Source organism: Neltuma alba, unplaced genomic scaffold, assembly GCF_004799145.2.
Source record: "Neltuma alba isolate B1F8T4 unplaced genomic scaffold, ASM479914v2 tig00002209_pilon, whole genome shotgun sequence".
NCBI classification, from domain to species: Eukaryota; Viridiplantae; Streptophyta; class Magnoliopsida; order Fabales; family Fabaceae; genus Neltuma; species Neltuma alba.
Genome location: NW_021632781.1, coordinates 44,544 through 59,205, shown reverse-complemented (window position 1 = coordinate 59,205; position 14,662 = coordinate 44,544). Strand labels below are relative to the sequence as shown.

Sequence of the window (14,662 nt, the reverse complement as noted above, 5' to 3'; positions counted from 1 at the left end):
GAGTGTTGGTCGTAATGGATAAATTTAGAACGCTTGTTATTAATCTTAAAATATGGAGAAGGCAGAAACGTCCAGGATTAATAAATGTATACATCAAATTTTAGGGTGGAGATTTTATTTATTTAGTCTATGCATAAGTATTCTCTTATTAATAACAATCTTATTTAAGAGATTAAACTATTTCAAATCAAAGATATCAATATATATGTAATGTAATGTATAAATATATAACATGTAAAATTAAACTGATAAAATATAGAAATATTCTTTAAGTATATGTAATAACTAAATATTTTACAAATCATAGAAATAAGTTAAACAAAATCTTTCAACATTATAAATGATCACTCTCGATCCTAGCTTATTGCCAAGATCACAAACAGATCAAAGCTTTTTTTAAAAAAGAAAAATATTTTGATAGAACAATTTTTTTTATAGAATACATTAGAGATCAACTGATGAAAATTTGGGCCGATTTATCAACTCTCATCCAATGTTCATCCAAGCCTAAGATTTAAATAAATTTATGAATGATGATCAACAAAAAAAATTTTTGGGGGGTGAGGGTGTGACATCAGTCGGGTGAGCCTGAGCGAATTTGGAAAGGGATCCAAGATCTCCCTATGGCTGTGATTGAGATCCGCGTCCTTATATTTTAGACCACTAAACTGAGATACTGATTGGGAATTGGAATTGCTCAGTTATCGTGGAACACAATGCTCAGCTAAATGGATTCCAAAACCCAAGAACAAGAGCTGCGTAGAGTATTGTCTATTATTCATGCAGATGCTTTACCTTGGATTTTCTTCTTTCTTTGTTTTTTTTTGGTGGGGGGGCCCTTATTGATTCCTTGGTACCTGGGATCTCCCACCCTTCTAAAATCTAGCAAATCGAATCTCATCAATGTGCAACCAACATTCAAGTCAAATTCATTGTCTCTAAAACCTCATCATGGGATAATCATTATTTCACATTCTAATTCTAGCCCTCTCAGAGTCAGTACCATGCTTAGCAAATTCAAAACGCAGAAAAACATAAAAATGGTGAATGGTTTCGCCCCCGGCCATCAATAGAATGACAAAAAAGAAAAAAGAAATCAGAACTGGAACTGCATATCAGGGTCATATCCAAGGGCGTCAAGGTGAGCAGCCATAGCCTTGTCATGGGTGGTGGGCCACACCTCAGTATCTGCAAATTTCATGAACAGTCCTTTTTAATCAGTAACCCTCCTTTTATGATAACATGAAGAGGCCATCTAAAGAGATAGCTTGGAGGATTGCCTACCTTAATATCATGTGCAGGAGGAGGACAGTGCGCTTGAATCATCTCTTTTGATACAAATCCAACACCCCCATCCCATCCTCCCGGAGGCTGCACAGATCAAATCATTTCATCATTCAGGTTATACTATCACGTCAATCAAAGATGAAAACTTCAATTCTCTTCAAAATGCTATGGCAAGTTAGAAACCTAACCTGATTTAGGACATAATATACTTTGAAACGACCAGGATAGTTAGCAGCGAGACGGTCCAGTTCTTCCTGCATATATATAAATATGCAGATCGCTATAATGACAAGCGTCAAGATTGTCATTGGGTGACAAAAAGAGGAATGCTTGTTACCTTCAAAAGAATGTCTTCATATGTGACATTGGCATCATAGATAAGATGCACCTTGGTGTTGTCTGTTGGTTTTCTAGGATGGCCCTAGCAACCTTGAGCAGCCAAGAGATAGAAATAATATATTAATACACATAACTCTCTTAAAGACATGACCATCTCAATGATGAGTAAACAAGCATTGTGTGCGTTAAACAGAGAAGTACTTGGAACATTGGAGTGATTCCAGACCCTCCAGCAAGCATCCCAAACGCTCTAACCTCACCAGGTTGATACCTAAAACGTCCCTGGTAGCAGCATTACGTCTTAGCTAACCCAAATATCCATATGAGAGAGACTTTATTTTTGCATTATCAAGTTCAGTGTGTGCTATTAACATACATACCTTGGGCCCTTTGACAGAAAGATAATCACCAACACGCATCTCACAGGAAATGGTGAGACATCCTTCCTTGTGGGTACATCTAATCATCAGAAGATAAACAGCCAATGTTAAGGGACAGAGTAAGAATAATAAAGATCAGCTCACTCAATTTAAATCATTAGAGACGGGTTCTGGATAAGCAACCTTTATAACTAGTTCAAAATGTCCAACATCGGAATCCAAAGTAGTAGTAGTAGGTGTATATGCTTTCATAACCTCTTCACCTTGGCTGTCCTTACCCCTGTTTGAAAAATTGCTTCGTTATGTTTAAGGACAAAACAGTGAAAGAGATGCTAAATGGAACTTTCCTTGGTTTCTCCTTTAGTATTTTCATATTTATCCGACACATTTCTAATCTGTTCTTTGTCAGCATCAGTGCGTTGCAAAATAACTCTAGAACAAATACAAACTAAACTGATTTGAGCCACAAAGCATAAGGAAATCGAGAGAAACAGAACCTGCAACTTATGTGTTGCCCAATTGGAAGACCCAAAACTGAAGTAGGCGTTGGTAGTGCGAACGTGAACTTTGCCACATTATGGCTCAGCTGTAGGCGCTTAACACAAGCTTAAACTCCTTGAACTTCTCTGGGTCCAAGCAACCTATAACCATGTGGGCAGCAAGATGTGGGTAAAACAAGTCACGTAGATACCATTCCAAGAAAGATTGTCGTAAGAAATTCAGTCAAGCTCGAGACTTAGTTCCTTAAGTTTTTATAATATCTCCAGTTAAACATCAAGCTTCACTTTAATTATAATTCCTAGATGGAATTGCGATCAAAGTCTTCTTTTGTTACAACCTTTCAAGGGTGAAGCAAAGATTGATGTGAATAGTAGATCATTCTCTCTCTAGAGAAAAGTGAAAACGGTAGCTTTGCTTTCGGCATTTCCAAAGCAATAGGACGAAATGAGCCGCCAAAAACCATCGTCAACTCCAGAACAACAGGATAGCTCATTTACAATTGTTCAGACCAATAAACAGGGAATAAATGAAATAAACGTAAGTAACCATCCGGAGAAAAGTTCTCCTCTAACAAACAATGGTTCAGCATCTCATAAGTACCAATACTAATAATAATCTGAAATGGGTTGAAGGACCATCTAAAACAAGTGGATCAGATTTCAAAGAAAAGGATCTAAAATCCAGATTTGAGTGTTCAGGCGTCATGGACACTATCATTCCTCATGACGAAAGAAGCAGAGAAATTTAAACAGACCAAAACACGAAGTGAAAGAGTCAGACCTCTGTTCTTCCCGGAAGAATAGAGATAGAAAGCGGCGACGCCAATGGCTACGACAGAGACAGCCACACCCACAAGTAATTGATTCTCCTGTGTCTGTAACAACTCCATGCTCCGGTTCCTTCAAATGTTGGATTGGGATTCTATGAGGTTCAATGGGGTGGGTGGGCCTAAGCGGAAGTGCCAAACTTGAAAATGACCAGCAGCTGGAAACTAATATGGCGGAGAGGAAAGCAGAGTATAAATATAAAAAGAGTAAAATAAAGAGGGAAATTGAGGAATGGCAGAAGAAGAGAGGTGGTAGGTGCGAAGATAGGAGGATGTAGACTTGGAGGCAGAGGTTAAGTGACGCAGCCGCAGCAGGATCTGGTGCAACTACCAACCCCGTGGCCTCTACCAATTCATTCATTAACCCTCAAACTGTATATTGGCATATTCATGATTCCATTTGACCTTTTTAAATTACTCAAATTTTTCTTTATTTTTTTCAGCAGAGTATATATCAATGCTTTCAGGGCATCACCAACCATTCAAATTCAAATATATATAATATCTACAATTTATAATTAATTGTATGAGTAAGTTGCAATTGCATAGTCTATGTATTTATATCTACATAGTTGCACATTATTACTAAGTCACAAATAATTTATTTATTTAAAAAAATATTTTTTATAGTATAAACCGCAGTCAGTCTCATTTCTTTAACAACTGAAATGGATTTTCAGTCTTAAATTGCATTTGGGTGTTTATATATGTCAAAACTTTTATAAGTAGAGGAAAAAGCTTATCAACAACAATAAGTAGTGCTGCTCATAAAAGAGATAGAGTTTTGACATCATATTTTATATTGAGTCTGGGATCAGCACGTGACAGCTGTAAATGACGATTGACGAGAGTTATTGGAATTTTTTTTCCCCAAAATTAGGAGTTATATTTAAGTAAAGCTTTTTTCCACATATAATATGGAAGAGATATTCTCATTTTATCACATCAAAAATGACATGTGCACAATCTCATTTGATTAAGATTAATTAATATTTTTATTAATTTTAGTTACTTTAGTGACACAAAAGATTGGGTGTTTAGTTACTCTGAAACTGTTGCTTTCTTATGTACTCCTATTATATTATTTATAATCAAATCAACATTTAATTAACCTGCAATATTGGCGTGGCACCTGGTTTCAGAAATCCAAGTTTCCGACCAATTCCCGAGGCGCACATGGTTTCCTCTCTTTCTCCCTGTTTACGGCTTTCGTCGATGTTTCCTATGTTTCTTACTGGGAGGAGAGGAACTTTCTCATTTTTAATTTTTAATTCCAAATAAGGAAAGAGAAGAATACAATCATCACTCAAAAGCTGTTTGATCAAATATAACCACGCCAATCAACTGTATAAAAAAGTTTGCTACGTACACCCAATAAAATTTTACGTACGTACTTATATATGCTAGAAGTGTGTGAAAGGAGAGTGCGGATCCTCAGTATCGCCATGTGGGGTCCTAACTAGAATGGCGGGGGAAAACAGTGAAGTAAGTCTGGAAAGAAGCGAGAAGAAGAGCCACAGAAGCAGCAATCAAGGCAATGATGGACCAAGGGTTGCTGAATAATTTAGTCTTAGCTAGATCGAACCAGGGAACGAACCAGGTCTTGTGTCTCTGCTGGTAATGCTTTTCGATGTCATGTCTAAGAGAGTCATATATTGCGGGCGTTAGGCACCACGTCGACGCTTATGATGTTAAACAGTCCGCCACTTTCTCGTCACTGCCAAGGGAGTTGCGCAGAACCCCGGCCTTCCTCAGCTTCTTCACATCGTCCGCGTGGTCGATCAGTGTGAGTCCAGGAATTCTACGTACGAGCTTATCTCGTACTTGTTCTCAAAATCTGGGCACGCCTCGTACGCCATCAAATTCAGGTATTTTGAAGCAGTTGTGTCGTCCACCGCAATCTCTGGAAGTCTCAGTTCTCCACATGAACAACGGGAGGAGAAAGTGATGTCGATGGGGCACCTGACGCGCTCCTTTTCACTTGAATCCCTGCTTCCCTCAGCTCTATCAATTCCGGTATGTTATTGTGCCACTTTTCATGATCTGTTTCTCTTGAGCAGGAGGAAATCTAGCCAACACTTGCCTCCGTAGTTGATCGAGAAGATGAGCAGGGACGGTGACGGCATTTACATGATCACGAGAGAATCACCTTGGGCTCCATCCTGACCAGGTTTTTTCTTCTGAAAAATTATGACAACAAGGAAGTGTGTCCATTTCTTTGAGGAGCTCAGACTGCTTAGTGCCGGGGACATCATCAATTAAAGCTGGAGCACTCGGAAGGGAAGTTGGTTCTCTACAAAAGCGCATCTTGGCGAACAAGAGCGAGCTGGTCAACCTTGGCATTGAGGGGTTCCGGGTTCAAGATGTCTGGACACTTTAAGATTTGAAGCAGAGCGCAACCATCCAAAAACAACATCTGCACCAGTTTTTCGTTGCTAAGGTGACCGATCGCATCTTCATCGTATAGATTCTTGAGTTCCTCGATGTTTTCTGCGATCTTTCGATGCAGAAGTGGGCCCTGCTTTGTTGATCCCTTGGACATACATGGATGCCCACATGAGCTTGTACTTCTCTCCTAGCTCCAGATGGGTTGTGCCGTGGTGAATGGGACCCAGTGACATCATCTTAGGAGAGTAGTACTCGGCAAAATCTTTTCGATTCCTCAGATGATGTGCCACCCGTTGTATCTTGGGGTGTTCACTTCGTGATATTTGGCGTGGGTTCTGTAGCCGCGCAAGCAGATCTTGATTCATGGCATACTGCGATCGATTTGAGAATGTGGATGCCCTCATGGGAAGGTCTTCGTGTGATATATGTCTATGAACACTACATATATAGGCATCAACTCTAAATAATTTAATCAGTTCATGATGCAAACTACCGTTAATGCTTGCATTTAAATAATATGTGGATGGAAAAGGACGAAGTAGCTTTGCAGATATCTCAAGTTTGGCACAAATTCCCGATTGAGTGTTGATGCTGCCGTCATCTTTTTGTGTTTACTGGACCCATGTTAAACATTCTCTAATTTTTTTTATATATATATAATTGTTCAGAAGTATCCAATAACGTTACGTTGGTCATGGATTATTCTGTCCACTGAATTTGTGCTTAATTAATTAGTTACACATAAAGCAGGCAGAATGTTTGTTGGTCTTGGTCAGCTCGCATCTTACTTTTTCATGGCAGAAGCAAAGATATATGCGGAAGTATTTAAAAAAGAAAAAAAAAGAAAAAAGGTAAGTAAGAGTACAATGCGATGCACATATAATGAACATTACATTTTATACTATATATGGGCATCAAGCTAAGTCTCTGAATTTAATCTGTTTAAGGAGAACACTAAGTTTACGCGTAGATATTAATTAAATAATCTCAGGATAAAAAGAACGAAGTAGCCAGTACAGTTTGCAGGCATCTCAAGTTTGGCGCACGTAGTTGCTGTATTGTATTGATGGACCCCTATATGTCAAACATTCTTTAACGTTGATTTAAAACTACATATAATAATGCTGAAAGGACCAATGCTTAACTGCTTCCCTGCTAACTAAGATAAGCGAAGTAAGTGAAAGGACGAATGATGTATCACAGTATATTATAAATTATTGAGGCAAAACGAGGTTCTTTTATGATAAACCAAAACGAGGTTCTTTACCCCTTTTTTCCGTTGTTGCAGAACGAATGAACACTGATTATTAGGGCATCCAGCAGCAGCCACGATTGCATAACTGTATATACAGCTCTCGAGCCCCCCTTTGGCATGGCGGAATAATTTTGATAAAATAGATCTATCCAGAAACACATGTTCCAGCAGTTTTCATTATATTAAAAATCTTTAAAATTATTAACTCCATTTAAAAATTAAATAAGTTTCTTATTTCGCTAATATTAAATACATCCTTAAAAAAGTTTGATACTTTTGTAATTATAAATAAACTAAATTAAAATACTAAAAGACATATTATTTCTACTTTCTTGTTAAATTTTTATTTCTAAATAAAATTTCTAAAAAAATATCTTATTTTATCTTTTCTTCCAATTTTTTTTTATAAAAGGAACAAAAACAGATATCAAAAGTATTTTTAAAACATCTAATAAATTTTAAACCGATCAATCCTATATAAGTGCAGCCGCCTACGTTCTATTTAGGTTAAAGTATATATTTAGTTTTTCAACTTTATATAGGGTTTTAATTTGGTCCCTTAACTTTAAGAAGTATACTTATAGACTTTTGATCCTAAAAATGTTAACAAAAAAACCACGATATTGAATCTTTAATGTTGATAAAATATTTTTAAACGCTAACATATTAAGTCTAATTTTTAAAAAAATCATGATTATATTAAAAATCATTATTTAAGCTTAATGATTTCAAGATTAAGGAACCAAAATATGCTTTTAAAGTTAAGGGATCAAATCAAAATTTTAAATAAAGTTAAAGGACTAAATATATACTATAGCCTTCTTATTTATTACAAACTGATTAGAATGCATCTTAAGTAATCTTCAATATAAAATATATAAATTGTATAAATAGCCACATTATTTATCACAGAAGTGGTTAGAAACATGCATCTTAAATAGTCTATTTGCACGTACTCCACTCCTAGTTAACTTTCGTCTCAACTTCCATCTTCGTCTTCTTCCCCCCCCCCCCCCCAATGCTGTTTCTGATGTCGTCCTTCGATCCACTCATCAGCTAGTTACATGGCACGTCATGCGGGGCCCAAAAAAAAAGAAGCTTAAACAGTATGAGAGCCAAACACTGATAACTAAGTAATGCCTCACTTAGCTTTTACCTTCCCCAGTGGCTCTCTCATCACATCATCCTTCTATCATAATCAATCTCCTGTCCGGCTGAATCATGAGCATGTGGTTAATTAGTCCCCAGAACTTTGGAATGTCAGAGCGAACTGACCGACAGCTTTCAAAAGTCACTCTAGTTCGGTGAGTTTGTGGTTGCTACACCTGAAGGCATGTTCCTTGTATTGGTCTTTTATTTTATTCGGCGAGAGACAAGTAATTGTTGAAAGTAGGGATCCTAATCTCCTTCGGAATATAGTCGGCAAAGAATAATTTCATTCAGTAGGTTAAAAATATTATACTACCTCCGGTCCTAATTATAAAAGCCAGTGACTATTTGAGGAGATTAAAGAAGTAAGTTGAGTAGTTATTGTCATAAATAGGTGTTGTCTTTTCTAAAATATCCTTGCTAATCAAGTGTATTGACTATAACTATCATTGTTAGAAGGGCTACTTTGAAAAAAAAGTATAAATATGAGAGACAAAGTGGATTGGGGTCTTATATTTAGGACCAAAATAAAAGTCAAATAGGGTCTTATATTAAGGACGGAGAGGTAGTACTTCCTTATATTATGTAGTATATATAACTTCCTCCGTTCATTATAAACTTCAAATAATTAATTTAGAATAACAAATAATTAGTTAAAATAGTTTAAAACGTTAAACAGGTTAAAAAATATATTTTGTTTTTAAAATATCCTCATAATAAAAAAAAATAAAAGAGAATGTTTAGAAAAGTGATAAGAAATAAATAATTAAGAACAATATTAAAAAAAGACTTTAAATATAAGACAAACCTAAATTAAATTTATTTAAAATAGATTATATCCTTTTTCATACTTAAAACTTATAAATAAGATATGTAGATAGAATCGAATCAACATTTAGAACCTATTTGGTTTGAGGGAGAGCAGGGAAGAAAGGGGAGGGGAGGGTGAGGTAAGGAAGGGGAGGGGAGGTTTTATCCTAACCTCCCCTTTAACCAAACACATCCTTAAAGTCCATTGGAGGGGCTCTGGTCTCAGTACCCACTTTCCGACCATTCCCGAGGCGCACATGGTTTCCTCCTTTATTTCCCTCTTGTCGGCTTTCATCGATGTTTTCCTATTTGCCTTACTTCTGGGGGAATTTTCTTAATTTTAATTTTTAAGGTAACTCAATTTATTCTCAAATAAGCAAAGAAATATAAAATAAAATAAAATTAAGACCCATCAAAATAAAAATTGGCCAATTTCTTTTCTCAGTTGACAAAATCCAAATCAGCATTATATTGGTCATCAAATCCCTGCAAGTTATATACTTGTAGAGATTAATCTCCTCCGTATATAACTTGTAGGGAGTTGATGACCAAGATAATGTTGATGACCAATATATTAAAGAAAAAAATTCCACTCAAACTAAACCATATTAAAAGCTATTTTATGAAGCGAGTAGAAAAAAGTCAATTTAAAGCATAAACCTATTTACTCCTCACGCCCATCCAAACATCTCTAATCTTCAGATTTAATTTCTTCCTAACTTACGTTTCACATTGTGCAATGCGTGCACGTTCACCCCTCCAAATGCTATACCAAACACGCGCTAACTCGTTGGTCTCCCGCAGCAGAGTAAATATGCAAACGAGACAATGCGAATGCCCCCAATGAAAAGAATACAATCACTCCGATTAAATGAAAAGAATACAATCACTCAATTGAAAGCTGTTTGATCAAATATAAACACGCCAATGCAAGTATAAAAAGGTTGAGCGCACACAATAAATTTTTTACGTACCTACTTAATATACTAGTTAGAAGTGGTGAGGGGAGTAAGTCCTTTTTATTCCCATGTGGGAGGTCTAACTAGAATGGCGGGGGAAAACAGTGAAATAGGTTTGGAAAGAAGCGAGGAGAAGACCCACACAAGCAGCAATCAGGGCAATGAAGGACCAAGGGTTGCTGAAATATTTAGTCTTCGCTAGAGCGAACCAGGTCTTGTGTTTCTGCCGGTAATGCTCTTCGATTTCACATCTAAGAGACTCATATATTTCGGCGTTAGGCACCACGTCAGTGCTTATGTTGTTGAACAGTTCGGCCACTTCCTCGTCACTGCCGAGGGCGGTGTGCGGAACCTGGGCTTTCCTCAGCTCTTCACTCGTCCGGGTGGTCGATCAATGAGGCCAGAAGTTCTACGTACGAGCTTACCTCGTACTTGTTCTCGAAATCTGGGCAACGCCTCGTACGCCATCAAGTTCAGGTATGTTGAAGCAGTTGTGCCGTCCACCACTAACCCTGGAAGTCTCAGTTCTCCGCACAAACAACGGTGCGAGAAAGTGATGTGGAAGCGGCACTCTGACTTGCTCCTTTTCACATCAATCCCTGCTGCTGTCAGCTCTTTCAAATTCCTGTATGTTGTCGTGCCACTTTGCGGCGCCCGTTTCTCTTGAGCAGCAGGGAGTCCGGCCAACACATCCCTCCGCAGTAGATCAAGAAGATGAGCTGGAGGAGAGTTCTGTGAAGGAGCATGGACGGGGACGTCAATTACACACTGATGATGAGAATCACCCTCGGCTGGATTCTGACCAGGTTTTCCCCGTGAAAAATGACGATAGCGAAGGAATTTGCTCATGTCTGTGAGGAGTGCGGGGAGTTCAGGTTCGGGGACATCACTTAAAAGCTGGAGCACTCGGAAGGGAAGTTGGTTCTCTAACAACAGCGCATCTCGGTGAACAAGAGCAAGCTGGTCAACCTTGGCATTGAGTGTTTCGGGTCTGCAGGATGCTTTAAGATTTGAAGCAGAGCGCAGCCATCCAAAAAAACATCCTCGCCAGTTGTTGGTCGTTTAAAGTGACCGATCGCATCTTCGTTGTATAGATTCTTCAGTTCCTCGATGCTTTTTACAATCCTTCGATGCAGATATCGGGCCCTCTCTCGATCTCCTCGGACATACATGGACGCCCACATGAGCTTGTACTTCTCTCCTAACTCCAGATGGGATTCCCCGTAGTGAATGGGACCCAGTGACAGCATCCTTGGACAGCAGGCTCGGTGAAATCTTTTCGATTTCTCAGATGATATGCCACCTTTTGTACCTTGGGATGCGCACTTCGCGATACTCGTCATGGCGTTCTAGCTGCTCAAACAGATCTTCATCCATGGCACTGAGATCTGAGAATGTGGGTCTCTCGGCAGCTCTCATTTCTACCAGTGAAGGTTTTTACTTGTTGTATGATATATACGTATGTATATATGAACACTAGCTGCATGGCATCAAGTCTCAGAATTTAACCAAGTGAAGGTTTTACTTTTTGTATGATATATATGTATGTATATATGAACACTAGCTACCTGGGATCAAGTCTCAGAATTTAATCAGTTTATGGCGGAAACAACTGTCTAGCCACGCTTACGTTAAAATAATCTCTGGATAAAAAGGATCAATTAGCTTTGCGTATATTTCAAGTTTGGCATATATAGTTGCTATATTGTATTGAGGGACCCTGTCAAGCTTTCTTTTATGTTTGTTTTGCAAACTGTGATGCTGAAGCTAACATCTGCGCGCTCTGATTTACAGATCGATCAGCTTGGACAAAATATAGAATACAGATTTAACGAAGGATGTGAATAAGACTAATTATGTATCGGCATATATAGAAATGTATGCTTAATGATCCTTTACCAGCTGATAAGATAAGAAAATATGGTGGAGGAATGATTCATCAGTTTCCGCGGCATATTATAGTTTAATTACTAAAGCAAACGAGTTTTTTTTTTTTGGTTGCTTTTATTATTACTAGTACTACTACAAAATTTTGTAAAATAAGCAGGGCCGCTCATAGGAACGGACTGAAATTGGGCCAATTAAGTTTGAGTTTTTAATGTTGTAGTAACGTTTTCTTTTTTGCTTTGGTCTTCAGTTATTCATTCTTTAGGTAATCTATTTAATTAGAAAGTTCAATTTAGCTGGAAAATTTCATTCAAGAAGACATTTATTCTTTCTCTTTTTACCTGAAATAAGACATGTATTCAAGCCAGCACACACGAAATAAGAGAGAATTAGAAAAGATATTAGGATGGTTCAAAAAGAAAAGATACTAGGAAAGTGAAGAAAGTTCCATCTTCATTCCAGCATGTATATTAACTCGCATTTTCCTCATTATTGACAGCTTCCAAACTCAGCGCCCAAAATTAAATGTTCAATTATTCATCACTGAGTCCTATTTATTGGGAGAATAATCAACGTAATGCTCAAATCAATTCACGACTTGATGTCAAGACACTTTGAAGTGGCCCAATTTAATTGCAGAAGTATTTCCATTAGTTAATAGCTTACTTGAAACTTGAAAGAAGTAAATTAAAAACTGTAATCCCTGTTGGTGACCAGTATTTATCCTACATTACTTTTCTTATACTTCAAGACAATCACTTCGGAATCTAACCATGCGTCCAGATTACATGAGTAAAGTTATTGAAACATTTTTACCATTTGCACAAGTAGGAGAGGAAGAGATGTACCAAATGGTAAAAACGGCGGCGTTGACAGGACAAAATAAGCGCTGCCAGATATAAGCACGAAAATATGAATGGTACTCCCTCATCCTACATACTTCATTAAGAAATAATCAATTCCAGTATTTTTTTTTCAGAATACAAATATTAAAATTCATTAATGATATTTAAAAAATAGATAGCTTTTATTTCAATCATATTAATTAAATACGTTCAGCAAAAAAAATATTAATTAAATACGTTTTAAATAAATGTCTTGCTTTCCTATTGGGGTAAAAGGAAAAATTATAATAAATAATTAATATAGTAACCAATAAACAGGGCTATAAGACCGCTGCTTTAATTAAGTTCCTTATAATTGAATGGGATTGGAAGGAGCATAATAAAATGGATCCTAAGAAAAGTGGGTTTAAATAAGTTGATGCGTTAAAAATTAATAAAATGAAAGGAGTTGATTTTTTTAATATGGTAGGTGTCGTTTACATTCCTAAATTAAAAACAATAAACGAATATAACTCTTATTAAGCATTTCAGTTCCTCAGATGATGTGCCACCCTTTGTATCTTGGGGTATTCACTTCGTGATATTGGCATGGCCTCTGTAACTGCGCAAGCCGATCTTCATCCATCGTATTTGGGAATGTGGATACCTCAAGCGAAGGTCTTTGTATCACACCACACACACACACACACACACACACACACACACCACTCTTCTCTGTACGGGCATCAAGTCTCAGAATTTAATTATCAGTTTATAGTGGAAGCTACTGTAATTAAGCGCTTGCATTTAAATAATCTGTGGATAAAAAGGATGAAATAGCTTTGCAGATATTTCAGGTTTAGCATAATCCCCGATTGAGCAGTGTTGAAGGAACTAGTTAGTTGAATCAGACATGATCTAATCCGCCGTCATCTTTTGTGTTTAATGGTCCCGCGTTAAACATTCTTTAATTTTTTCACACATGATTGTTTTTAAAGGTTTCAAATAATGCCACGTTGGTCATGATTATATCCAGTGAATGTGTGCTTATAGTTACGCATAAAGAAGGCAGCATGTTTGTTGGTCTTGCTCTGCTCGCATCATTTACTTTTTGACGGCAGAAGCAATATTATGTGGCGCGCGCGCGTGACGCTACATTATGGGCAGCAAGCTATACAAGTCTCGGAATTTAATCAGTTTATGGAGAAAACTACTGTTTACTCCAACATTAAAATAATAATATGTGGATAAAAAGGATGAAGGAGCCATCTTTGCAGACATTTCAAGTTTGCCATAACTCCCGATTGAGTGTTGAAGGAGCTAATTAGTTGAATCAGACATTATCTAATCCGCCGTAATCGTTTTGTGTTGAATGGACCCATGTTAAACATTCTTTAATGTTTTCATATAATTGTTTAAAAGTTTCAAATAATGTCACGTTGGTCTGGGATTATTCTATCCATCAGTGAATTTGTGCTTTCTAACGCATAAAGAAGGCAGAATGTTCGTTGGTCTTGCTCATCAGCTCGCATCTTACTTTTTCATGGCAGAAGCAATATGTGTACGAGCGCGCAAAAGTAGAGTATAATGACGCTACATTATGGGTATCAAGCTATATAAGTCTCGGAATTTAATCAGTTTATGGAGAAAACTACTGTTTACTCCCGCATTAAAATAATCTGTGGATAAAAAGGATGAAGTAAGTAGCCATCTTTGCCGATAAAATAATTTGAAGAAATCAAGAAAATCACTAAATTATTTTAAATTATTTATATTTATTATTTTTCTCTAAACTAATTTTTTTCACTTATAAATTCATATATAATCCAATGAAAATATAATTATTTTAGAAAAAATCATGTTACGTATGTTATGATTAAGTAATTAATAATTTTTTTAATCTCTCCAAATTAATCAATTGTCTTATATCAAGGACAGGATGTAGTAATTTACTAAGTGAAAACGAAGTTGTTTTGTTGGTTATCATGATGATGATGATGATGCAGAACAAACGAAACACTGATAGGCCTACTGCTAGTGCTCAACATTCATCAGCG

General features: G+C 36.9%; 1 pseudogene; it reads right to left on the bottom strand.

The window, feature by feature from the left end:
- Positions 1–1,096: 1,096 nt before the first annotated feature.
- On the bottom strand, positions 1,097–3,588 carry LOC114720149 (NADH--cytochrome b5 reductase 1-like; annotated as a pseudogene).
- Between the last annotated feature and the right edge of the window lie 11,074 nt (positions 3,589–14,662).